The sequence below is a fragment of the Urtica dioica genome, chromosome 7 (genome assembly GCF_054948205.1).
Source record: "Urtica dioica subsp. dioica isolate 48M chromosome 7, U.dioica_male_clone48M_v1_H2, whole genome shotgun sequence".
Classification (NCBI taxonomy): Eukaryota; Viridiplantae; Streptophyta; class Magnoliopsida; order Rosales; family Urticaceae; genus Urtica; species Urtica dioica.
The window spans coordinates 6,241,047-6,254,400 of NC_142762.1; positions in this window are offsets into that span (position 1 = coordinate 6,241,047).

Here is a 13,354-nt window from a genome sequence, read left to right on the forward strand (position 1 = left end):
CCTCGGCTTACAACATCATCGTCGGCCGCCCGACTCTCAATCGGTTGAAGGCCATAACGTCCACGTACCACCTGATGATGAAGTTCCCGACCGAGAAAGGAATCGCCGTGATGTTGGGAGACCAATCCATGGCGAGGATGTGCTACATCCAGGGCATGGACGGAAAAGGGAAAGGAAAGATGGTGAGCACTGTCTTCCAACTCGGGGACAAATTCCCGTGCAAGTTAGAGGAGGGAGGCACCTTCGGAGAGCTAGACCAAAGGGACGAAGTCGAGCGTCGAAAGGTGGAGACACCGGACGACCTCGTTCCCGTCGTGTTGGATGACGCCAAGCCTGACCAAGTGGTCAAGATAGGCGCCCAACTCTCGTCTGAAGTCCGAACCGAGCTCGCCGCTTTCCTCCGAGAGCACAAAGATGTCTTCGCGTGGACACACGCCGACATGCCGGGGATCGACCCCGAAATCATGGTTCATCGTCTCAACGACGACAAGAGAGTGGCCGAGCGCGTCCAACCGCGGCGTGCGTTCAGTGGGGAGAGGTACCAAGCCATTGGTGAAGAAGTTGACAAACTTCTCGCCGCCGACTTCATCAGGGAGGCGGAGCACCCCAAGTGGGTGTCCAATGTGGTGATGGTCAAGAAGCCAAACGGGAAGTGGCGGATCTGTATCGATTACAAAGATCTCAACAAAGCCTGCCCGAAAGACAGCTTCCCTCTCCCGAGGATCGAGCAGCTCGTGGACGCCACGGCGGGCCACGAGTTGCTGAGCTTCATGGACGCCTATTCAGGCTACAACCAGATCCGCATGCACGAGCCGGATCAGATTAAAACCACCTTTGTTACGAACCGCGGACTTTACTGTTACAAGGTCATGCCCTTTGGCCTCAAAAACGCGGGAGCAACGTATCAAAGGTTGGTGAACCGCATGTTCGCCAATCAAATTGGCAAAACTATGGAGGTCTACGTGGGCGACATGCTTGTCAAAAGCCTCAAAGCCCACGACCACGTTCGAGACCTTAGGGAAATGTTCACGATCATGCGACGCTACAAAATGAAGCTCAACCCCAACAAGTGCACTTTCGGGGTCGAGTCTGGAAAGTTTTTGGGCTACATGGTGAGCCGCCGCGGGATCGAGGCCAATCCTGAGAAGATTAAGGCGATCTTAGAGATGAGGTCGTCGCAAAAGGTCAAAGAAGTTCAAAGCTTGACGGGAAGGATCGCCGCCCTGACGCGATTCGTTTCCAAAGCCATTGATAGGTGCCAACCATTCTTCAAGGCACTGAAGAAGACCGACGGGTTCGTGTGGACGGAGGAGTGCGAGGGAGCATTCCGCGATATGAAAGCCTATTTCACCTCCCCCCCGTTCCTCGCGAAGCCAAAGAATGGCGAAACCTTGTACCTCTACCTCCCGGTTTCCGATAGGGCCGTGAGCGCGGTCCTCATACGCGAGGAAGACAGGGTACAATGGCCGGTCTACTACGTTAGCAAGGCGCTCCTCGACGCCGAAACCCGATACCCGGAAATCGAGAGACTGTCCCTCGCCCTCGTCATGAGCGCGAGAAAGCTCCGGCCCTACTTCCAAGCGCACCCCATTGTGGTCCGCTCGGGACATCCCATCGAGAAGGCCCTTCAAAAAGGGACCTCCTCTCGAATGGCGATATGGTCCCAAGAGCTGGGCGAGTACGGGATCGAGTTCCAGCCGAGAACCGCCATTAAGGGTCAGGCCCTCGCCGACTTCATTGCCGAGTTCACAAGCGCGCCCCCAACCAACGAGGGCGACGAGAGTAGTAAGAGCACAGAAGACAAGGAGGATGACCACAGCGAGTCGTCGAAGAAGAGGACCAACGACCCGATAGGGCTGGTCTGGGACTTGCACGTGGATGGCGCGTCAAACGCCCGGGGGGCTGGCGCCGGCGTTGTGCTCACAAATCCCGATAGGGAAAAGCTGAGATACGCCCTGCGGTTCGAGTTCAAGGCTTCCAACAACGAGGCAGAGTAAGAGGCTCTGATCGTTGGCTTGGAGCTAGCGAACAAGTTGGGCGCCCAAAACCTGCGCATCCATTGCGACTCGCAATTGATTATGAACCAGGTTAAGGGCGACTACGCCGCGAAAGAGCCACATATGATCGCGTACTTGTCCAAGGCCCAAAAGAACCTAGAGGCCATGTCGTGGTTCGAGATCGTCCAAGTTCCTCGAGAAGCGAACATTGATGCTGACGCCTTGGCTCGTCTCGCGTCTGGGATAGATGAGGAGGGCGAAGGCAGCGTCCCGATCGAAGTATTGACCCGACCCTACGTCTCGAGAGGCGACGTAGGGGTGGTTGACGAGACTCCGCCTCCCTCATGGATGACTCCGCTCGTGGAATTTCTGAAGCGAGGAGTCGTCCCCGAAGACAAAGAGGAGGCCAGAAAGCTGAGAAGCCTGGCGCCGAAGTACACGGTGAGGGAGGACCGCTTGTTCAAGAGAGGCTACTCTATGCCCCTTCTCCGCTGCCTAACCGAAGTCGAGGCGAGAAAAGCGCTCCGCGAAGTGCACGAAGGGGTGTGCGGAAAACCACGCCGCTGGGCAATCGTTGGCATTGAAGCTACTGAGACTTGGATATTTTTGGCCGACCTTGAAAAAGGACTCCCACGAGTGGTCCAAAAAGTTTGATAAGTGCCAAAGGTTCGCCCACATCCCGCGTCAAGCACCGGCCCCATTGTGTCCAATCATCGTGCCACGACCTTTCGCGAAGTGGGGAATCGACCTCATTGGTGAGCTACCTACGGCCCCGAGGCAATACAAGCACGCAATCGTGGCCATCGATTACTTCACAAAGTGGGTAGAGGCCGAGCCGCTAGCGAAGATCACTGAGGCGAACACGACGAGCTTCATTTGGAAAAGCATCATCTGCCGCTTCGGGATCCCCGCGTCAATTGTAACCGACAACGGGAAACAATTCGACAACGCGCGCCACCGATAAATGTGCGAACAACTGGGCATTAGCAAGACTTTCTCCTCTCCTCGCCATCCTCAAGCTAACGGTCAAGTCGAGGCGGTTAACAAGACAATCAAAGAGAACTTGAAGAAGAAGCTGGAGGAAAGAAAAGGGGCTTGGGCCGACGAGCTCCCCATGGTCTTATGGGCGTACCGCACCACCGCTCGAAATGCGACCGGCGAAACCCCTTTTCGCTCTCGCATTCGGCGTCGAGGCCGTGGTAACCGTCGAGACCAAGCTACCAACCTTGCGCATCGAGGAGTACGAAGAAGCCACCAACAACGACGCAATCAGGCTCGAGATAGACCTCATAGACGAAAGGAGGTCGGACGCACTCACCCGACTTGCTGCGCAAAAGAGGAAAGTCGAGAAATACTACAACTCAAAGATCAAGCTGCGAAGGTTCGCCGACGGAAGCCTCGTTCTTCGAAGGGTGTTCCAAAACACCAAGGTGCAAGGTGCGGGAGTTCTAGGCCCCACCTGGGAAGGCCCGTACCGTGTGCGCCGAGCCATCCACAACGGCACGTACGAGCTCGAGAACATGGAGGGACTCGTGTTCACACACCCGTGGAACGCGGAGCACCTTCGGCAATATTATCAGTAGAATATAATTTAATGAATTACATTTCACTTCAAAACATTGTATCTTAGTTTCTAGCCTCCTCTACGAGCACCCAAGAAACTCGGGGGGCTAAGGAGGATAAGGTGAGGGTAACAAGCCCGCCTACTCCACTTTTCACGCACCAAGCGGTAACAAAACACCCATAAATCGGATCCGCGCACCGGACCTCCGACTTCGTACCCTCCTCGTGCGACGCTCTCGCACGGGTTGAGGTCGTACGCCGAGAGATAGCGAAACGTCGACAAGTTGGATCCGCGCACCGGACCTCCGGCCTCGCACGTCTTTTGCTGCGACCCTCTCGTGCACCGATGCACCTTGCGCACCGATAGGCGGCAAGGCATCGGTGGATCACGTTCGCACACCGGATTGTCGATCCCGGCAGTCAAAACCCAAAACGTGACACGCGTATCAACAAGTACCACGCTCACTGGGGACTGCGAACTCATCCCGATACGCACGCCGATAGGTAGCGTACTCGCCGGAGGATGAGCGCGACGGCCAAGAGTCGCACCCGCCGGAGGAAACTAGTCTAGCCAGCGTCCGCGGGAAACTTCGCCGCCGAATGCGGCAGTAAGCCGTGCCAACCGGTTACGCTAAGCATAGTAAGCCGGGCTCGTAAGACACGCACTATTCAAATTGCGCAAACCGATATACTGAGCATGATAGATCGAGAAAATAAGACGCATAACGAATGTAAAAACTTCAATCAAAGCAAGACAATGTCACACAATCAAACCGGCGAGAAAAACAAAGAAAGTACGATGCATGCCGAACAAATGAGAATCCAAAAGCGAAAGATACGTAAGCGCTAAACAGTTGCGCGAAAAACTAAAGAAAAGTTGGCTACTCCGAGCTGAAATCGATCTGCTCCTCATCTTCTTCGGGGCAAGAAGCTCCGAACCCGCCAACGGCTCCTCCATCCGGCTGATGGGTCGTCGATTGCGCAGCCTCGGTGGGGGCTCATGGATGCGGGTCGTCCTCCGGCAGCTCGTCGTCGTAAGGAGGGAACATGGTGTTGAAAAAGGAAAGCGTGGTCCCGCGAAACGCATTCTCCTTCGCGGTCGCTTCCCGAACTCGCCTAGCCGCCTCGTAACGAGCCGCCTCCAACGCCAAGTCCCAGTCATCCTCCAAGTCAGTCTTGGATCGCACGGCGTCTTCCTTCTCCTCGGCAAGGGTCTGCATCTCCGTCCGAAGGGTATCCCTCTCCCTCTCGACCTTAACCCGAGCAATCTCGCTCACCGATAGCCGAGCATGGACGATGCTCAGCTCCGCATCCCGGCTCGAGAGTGCCGCCTGGAGTTTCTTCGTTTCCCCCAGAAAGGTGTCAGCCGCTTGCTCCGCCTTCTCACGAAGTGCCTTCTCGGCGGCCGATTCTCTGCGAGCTCGCTCCAGCTCCTTCTCGAGCGCCTCAAACTCTTGGGCGGTGCGAACCCCCGCTAGGGCGGCAGCGTGCGCGGCCGTCATACTCGTCTTCTCCTTCTCCATGATATGCATGCGTCGTAGCATATTTCGGAGAATGCGGTCGCTCCGCTCTTGGCGCGCGAGCATCTGTGGAAACAAAGGAAACATGGATAATCACAATAAGCACGACAACCATACATAACACATGAAAACGAGTCATACCTTTCGGGCATCGCCGATCCCGTTCTAGAAGTGCTCAATATCGCTCGTTGTCAGCAGACCCTTGAAATCCCGCAAGGAGGTCTCAAGGATCCCTCGAGAGCACTGGTCTGTCAACTCTGCCGCCTCCGCTAATAGCATGGAGTCCAAGCTGTCTGACACCGTCGACGTGTGAGCGCGTTTGTGTCCGGACGGTGACCCGAGAGAAGCCGACGACGACGGTCGCTTGTTGGAGGAGATCACTTCATTCCTCGCCCGCGATGGCGACCCCCGCGACGGGCCTCGGCTGAGGGGCGGGCCGCGATAGTAGCATCATCAGTGGGCGTTGCTCTCGGCATTTGTGTGCGCGGTCGATGACGCCGAGCCATGGTTCCTGCAGAGGAGAGAAGAGCGTCTATCAGTTAATACATAACGATAAGCACAAATAATGGAAAACAACGATAGCACGATAACGCGAAAGTATATGCGCGGCCAGTACCCCCCGCATCGGGGGAAGGAGCTGACGAACCCCCCGCCTCGGACTCGGGATCCTCCGTGGCCCCCGCGTCGAGGCCAGGGCACAGAGGAACATCGTCACTAGGCACGAACCACCCAGTCCTCGCCATAAGGTCCGGGGACTCGAAAAGCGATCCTTGCCGCCTCGAGTCGGGGACCGCTCCGATCACGAGCGCGAGTTCGGAGCTCTCGATGGCATAGTCGGCCGGGAATTCAGCGACGGGGCCAAAGGCGAGAGGTGCCGTCCCAAAAGCAGATTCGGACACCCACACCCAAGGGTATCGGTGTTTCGAGGTCAGCTTGGTGAGGATGGGGAATCGCTTCCGGTGCTGAACCTTGTAGAAGCCGGGTTTCCCGGGAACATCGAAGACGGCCACGAGATTCCTGATGTCGTCGGCCGTAACGGTTCGACCTTTCGCTCGGTGCAGCATCATGTGGCAGGCAGCCACCATACGATAAAAGGATGGAGACATCTGGGCCGCATGAACACCGAGCCGAGCTAGAAGGTCCTGGATCACGGGCTGAAAAGGTAGTCGCAACCCCCCGCGAAGACTAGCCTCATGGACGGCGGCGTATCCCTTCCGAGGACGAGTGGGGAGATCTTCAAGCAATGGTTGCAGTAGCGACACGGACTCCGGGATACCGAAACGTTTCCTCAAACCTCTAAAGCTCGCGAATGAAAGAGAACTCGGGAAGTCGACGCCGGAATAGTCAAAGCCGTCCTAAATCGCTGATTCTCCAATAGGGAATGACGATGCACGTTCTTCTTCCTGTGCGGTCAAGCTGGCTGAGGTGGTCGACGGAGTACGGCGGCTGAACGCCTCGCCCGAGCCCTCGGCGTCAGGATGGGTCGCTCGAGCCGAAGCGCGCGCCCTCGGCCCGGCCGGGCCCGTTTCTCGTGTATCATCCGCGATAGGTGGCCCTGTCGGCGCATCCGGCTCGGTCGCAGGCCCATGATGCGCATCGGTCGCTCGAGCCCGGAGGCCGATCTCGCCTAGGGCCGGCCCAAGCGTGTCCTCCTCATGGCCCTGGGTCACTGAGTCGGCCATGGGACCTCCATGTGGTGCATCCGGCCCAAGCACATGACCCGGCCCAAGAGGGGCCAAATCTTCTTCACCTGGGCCCGGCCCATTGGGCCCTAGGGTTTGCAAGGCAGCCAAGGTGGCCGCCTCCTCTTCTCCAGCCATGGGCGGTCGGCATTCTTCCTCTCCGGTGTTGGGCGGCCGGTACTCCTCCTGTCCGGCGCCGCCGCCCCCACCTGCAGCGTCGGCCGCCGCCGGCGGCGCTCCCCCGCCATGGACGCGCTCCGGCCCGGCTGGGCCCGACCCACCTGGGCTCCCATGGCCGCCGACCACCTGCAACACAACCCCACCCGAGAGGGTGGGGTCCTCCCTGACACCAGCGCCACCCCAGGCGGCGTTCCTCCACGCCAGCGCGCCATCGCCGGCGTCGGCCTCGCCAGACGCGCCGCCCCAAGGCTCGCCCGCGTCCTCCACGACCGGCTCGGCCCTCCCAGGGCGAGGGGCGTCTCCCCCAGGTCTGGGTTCGCCCCAGACGACGCCGACTCGGCCGGGCGCGGCCTCCTCCACGCCGGCGCCGACCTCCTCTGCTTTGTCGGCGTACTCCCCGGTCGGGATCGTCGCGCGCGGCCCTTCTGGCGTGATCCCGGGGCTGGGTCCAGCGCAGACGGCGCCGACCCAGCCAGGCGCGACTCCCCCGGCGTTGGCGGCGGCCTGCACAGTGCCGCCCGTGGCCGGCCCGCCTCCTCCAGCGTCAGGATCGACAAGGGCGCCCCTCCCGGCGCTACATGTATCATCGCCGGCCTCCTGGGTGGTCGACCCCGCGCGCGCGACCTCCGTGGCGCGTCCTTCGGCCAAGCTAGCCTCGCGCTGGTCGGCCCGGCTGTCCCCGGCGGCTGGTGCCATCAAGCCGGCGCTCCCCTGTCGGTTTGAGTAGTCTCCGGCGCGCGTGTCCCCCTCCCCGTCGGCCAACCACGCCTCGATCAAAGAAAAATCGCCACCCGTCGTATCAACCACGTTCCTGCTCGAGACAAACGAAGACGATGCGTTGTAGTTGGGAGGGGTGGGCGAGAGTTGTGCCCAAAAAATATCCAATTCGGTGTCTTGATTCTCGAGAAGAGGGAAAAGGTCATCCTCAACGGACCCACACCCCGACAGGTGGTTGGTGGGATCCATGGGCACGAATAACGATGAACACGTCAGCAAAAATATTAAAATAATACCTAAGGTGAGCGGGCTTACCAATTGTTGACGAGACGGCTCGGCGAGACGACTGAAGACGGAGCTGCTTGAGTTTACCACACGGGCTATGCCCGCTGCCAAACTCGGGGGGCTAATGTTATCGGCCCGACGAGGTCCGACGGCTCGATCGACATTTCGGGCGGCCGAGCAAGCTCGCTCGGCCAATGGCCGAGTGAAACCCTAGCTTCCAGCCCACACTCGGCCGGCCCATCAACTCACTCGGCCAATGGCCGAGTGAGCCTTCTCTCGGCCCAGGCCCATCACTCGGCCAATGGTCGAGTGAACTTCTCCATATGTTCACTCGGCCAATGGCCGAACGAGATCCACCATGCTCACTCGGCCCTTGGCCGAATGAGGCCTCAGACGTCCCAGCGTGTTCTCCTGGCCAAGGGCCGAATGAAGTCTACAGCCGGCCCACCATGCTCACTCGGCCAATGACCGAGTGAGGCCCCAGGCGGCCCAGCACGCTCGATCGGCCGAAGGCCGAATGAAGCCCCCTGCCGGCCCAACAGCTCACTCGGTCGACCGCTGGGTGAGTCTTCTCTCGGCCCACACTCTTCACTCGGCCAATGGCCGAGTGAAGCTCACCCGGCGTCCATTCCTTCACTCGGCCATCGGCCGGCCGAGCCTCACTCGGCCGATGGCCGACTCAGCCTCACTCAGCCAAGGGGCCCTCAATACGTCCCTTGGTCGCCTATAAATAGAGGGGTCCATCCCCTAGTCCAGGTAATCCGAATTTGAGTAGTGAAACGCTGTCGAACTCGTACCTCGCTCGTTTCTCTCAAGTCTCGACCTCTAAACACTCAACCCTCTACAAACCACCTCAATCCTACTAATGTTGAGCGTCGGAGAGGTAAACAGAGGCAACCCCTCTGTTTCCCCTTTGTATTCACACCTTTTCTGCTTGCTTTTCAGGTGCCTGGACGAGACAGATACCATAGACAGCTAAGGGAAGACTTGGGATACCAAGTCCGACACGCTCGAGTCGAGATGAGACCACTTGGTCCGGCCACGGGTCTAACCGTCTACGACTCCTAAATCGTTGTCCGAAAAAACTGCGACAACAACGAGGTTGGAATGATTGAGAGCACCGCTCATCCAACTTGGATGACCCCGCTTACGGACTTCTTGCGAAGAGGGGTACTTCCCGAAGACCGCAAAGAAGCCAAATACATGTTGAGAGGTGAAGCCTTATACAGGCGCGGGTACTCAACCCCGCTGCTCCGATGTCTCAACAGCGTCGAGTTGACTAAGGTCCTCCACGAAATTCACGAAGGCCTCTACGGGAACCACTCCGCTGCGAGGTCCCTTGCGCTAAAAGCGCTTCGACATGGCTATTTCTGGCCGACGATGAAGAGAGACGCCTACGACTAGGCGAGAAAGTGCGACAAGTGTCAACGTTTCTCTAACGTTCCACGACAGCCGCCATCTCCCCTGGGTAGCATCGTCGTCCTATGCCCCTCTGCGAAATGGGGCGTAGACATTATCGGCAAGCTTCCCAAAGCTCCGAGGCAATACGAATACGCCATCATCACTATCGACTACTTCACTAAGTGGGTCGAAGCCGAGCCTCTAGCCAGGATCACCGAGGCCAACACTACGAACTTCATCTGGAAGTCCATAATATGCCGCCACTGCATCCCCGTATCAATTGTGACCGACAATGGCGCGCAATTCGACAATGCTAGGGTTAGTGAAATCTGCGCCCAACTAGGGATAAGCAAGACATTCTCATCCCCGCGACACCCACAGGCTAATGGCCAAGTGGAAGCCGTCAACAAGACGATTAAAATCAACCTCAAGAAAAAGCTCAAAGCCAAAAAAGGCGCCTGGGCTGAGGAGCTACCTTTCATCTTGTGGGCCTACGGAACGACCGTTCGAAACGCCACCGGAGAGACCCCCTTCTCCCTAGCTTTTGGGATTGAGGTTGTGGTCCCCGTAGAAACAAAGGTCCCCACCTACCGGGTCGACACTTTCGACGAAAAAGAAAATGACGAAGCCATACGCCTCGAATTGGATCTAATCGACGTTGTTACCGGTCGTTTTCGGGACACCGCAAATTCAAAAACGATTCAAGGCCGGCCGGGCTTTGCCGGCCGGAAGCCCAACGGGCCCCGGCCCACCAGGCCCGAGCGCCCCGATGCATCCACGGCCCGGCACGGCCGGCGCCCGAGCACCTGCGCCCCCGGCCCTGAGGCCCCCAACCCAACGGGCCTAAGCGCGCCCTATCGCGCCTGGCTCGCGCGCACCCTGTGCCCCCAGCCCTAAGGCCCCCGGCCCAACGGGCCTCAGCGCGCCCTATTGCGCCTGGCTCACGCGCACCCTGCGCCCCGGCCTCCCGGCCCGCGCGCGCACTCCCGCGCACCCCGGCCTCCTGGCCTGCGCGCGCCTCGGCGCCCCGGCCGAGTGCCCCTGCTGCCTCGACCGAGTGTCCCTGCCACCTCGGCCGCCCCGGCCAAACGTTCTCGCTAGGTCGACCACCTCGGTCGAGCGTCTTCGCCAGCTAGGGCACCTCGGCCGAGCGTCTTCGCCAGCCCGGCCACCTAGGCCGAGCGTTTTCGCCAGCTCGGCCACCTCGGCCGAGTGTCTTCGTCAGCTCGGCCATCTCGGCCGAGCGTCTTCGCAACCTCGGCCACCTCGGCCGAGCGTCTTTGCCACCTAGGCCGAGCGTCCTTGCCACCTCGGCCGAGCGTTCTTGCCACCTCGGCCGGACACGCCCGCTGCCAGGCACGCCGCGCCTGGCACGCCCCGCGCCCATCCAGGCAACGTGCCCCGCGCGCCCTGCACCCCCTTGGGCGTGAGGCCTCGCGCGCCTCCCTCCCGGCCACCTGGTGGGCCTCAAGGGGCCGGCCCAAGGCCTCCCCTCAAATACTATAAATACCCCCCCTAGGGGAGGAAAAAAGGGACACACACACAATTCATAGATTAGGGATTGATCTTGATACATTTTCAAGAGCAATACTTCTCTTCTCTTGAGAATTCTTTCGTGCTCTTGTGACATTCCAAGAGCGCGCAATCCTCCTCCCTCGGCTCAGAAAGTCAAGGACCCCCCTCTACGAGAGGGAGCCCGCTCCTCTTCTGCGATCCGAGCCTCTGCAGTACATAATGCCCTCCTGCTTCTTGGCCCTTGAGCTAGAACTCCGAGCTACGAGGCAAGCGACCCCTCTAAAGTCTTCACTAGAAGCTACGAGCCCGGTCCCCCTCTAATGCCTTGGATTCACAAAGCCTCCGAGCCCAAGATAGCCTCCCCATACAAATTGAACTACGTTCTGACCTGATCCTGACTAAAGGGTACGTAGGCAGCCAACCTTTGGCACGGTCACACCCCCCCAAAACACACCTCAGGGTTTGGAGGGTGCAGCTCGGTCTACGAGCTCCCATTTTTGGCCCGGGCGCGATCACTTGGTCCGGCCTTGGATCGAACCGCCCGAGGTATTTAATCGTTGTTCATTTTCGTGCGACAACATTTTGGCGCTAGAAGGAGGGGACTTCCCGACTTACACAGCCCGAAATCCCTTCTACAGCTCGACCCCTTTCTTCTCGACTCGAGAAAGACATGAGTGGTCAACCACCCGTTCGTTCTGAGGGCGTGAATAACCCCGAAAACGCAACCGCGGTGAAGAAATACTTCATGCGCTCCAGAGCACAAGGCGACGGGGAGTCTCTCAACGACGAGAGCCACACGCCCTCGCCCCCTCCTCTTCAGGACAGTCGGGACGACCGCATCCTTGAAATGGAGGAGAAAATCCGCCAGCTGAAGATAGCCAATGCAAGGTACCACCGCCAACTGGCGGGCAAGGCACCTGCACACGGCGCCCCCCATGGGGAATCTGAGGTCCTCATAGACGAGGGACATGATTAAGACCCCGACTATGAAGGCTTGGAAATTTCAGCGGACATCGAGACTTCTCTCACCAAGGATGGGGAACTCCCTGTTGAGATCGAAGCTGGTCCGTCGAAAACAAGAGCAATACCGGTCTCCTCTCAAGAAGAGACCTCCCGACGTTCGGCCCATGACCGGCTCGGTCAAAGAGGCAATGTCAGGGAGGGTACAACGACTCGGCGAGTAAGGCGTGTGGCTCGAAGCTCACACCCCCATGCCGCCAGGCCGGATCTTAGAGATCGACTTACCGCCCAACGGAACAACCGTGGCGAAGACCTCCGACAGAGGCTGAGCGCTCGTAAGGGTCATAACCCTACGGTCCCAATCAATGGGGACCCTCGCACGGCTCAAGGGTCGAACGAAAGGCGACAGGTGACTCCTCCTGAACAAGGAGTAACCCCCAACACTGGCCTCGACGTCATCACCATGATTCGCAATCTTCGTAACGAGGTGCGTGACCTGCGTGAAGGCGGCTTGGCCGGTGATACATACGGGGTCGTGGAAGAACATTCCTCTCCCTTCACCGCCCAAATCCTTGCTGAGGTGTGCACGGGAAACTTCAAACTCCCGAATCTCCCTCCATACAATGGGAAATCTGATCCCATGTATCACATCCAACATTACGAAACTTGGATGACGATGCAAGGCGTCTCACCTGGGGCTCTATGCCAAGCTGTTAGTCTTACCCTCACCGGACCCGGTTTCGAGTGGTTTAAGAATTTAAGACCAGGGAGCGTCCAATCGTTCAAAGACCTGAAGGACATGTTCCTGGCACGATTTGCTACATCCATGGTCCAAAAGAAGACCAAGATGTACTTATGGTCAATCAGGCAAGAGAATAACGAGTCCCTGAGACAGTATCTCACTCGATTCACCACATAATCGAACAAGGTCGACCGCTTTGACGACAGTGATGCAATTACAGCCATCATCGAGGGCTTGCGCACTGGAGACTTCTTAAAGTCCGTCGTCGGTAGAGTCCCTTCTACGATGGCCGAGTTAATGAACCGAGCCAAAACCTTTATGGGGGTAGAAGATTACCTCGACGGCCGCAGGAGCAACAGCCAAAGCACCCACCGTCGGGATGAGTCCGGCAGCGAGCCTGGAAACCCTCGCAAAAGGGTGAACAAGGGCGGTCACACTACCGATACCCGACCCCCTACGTCTCAAAAGCCGCGTCTTGCGAGCAATTTTAGAGATTATTTGGGTTACACTCCCTTGAACGCCCCGGTAGAGCAAATCTACGCTGTGGCGTGTGACAAGTTCGTCGCTCCGGCTCCAATAAGGGGCAACCCCGCGTCTCGCGACCGGTCCCACTATTGCGAGTTCCACCGGGATTACGGTCACATGACCGCTCAATGCTTCCATCTTAGGGAACAAATTGAGACATTAATCCAGAAGGGAGAGCTCAAAGAGTTCGTCCTTCGCTTGGTAGGAGCGGCAGCCCCCGCCGATAACAGGTCACAGCTTGAGAAAGGTGGAGGGTCCAACGCTAAC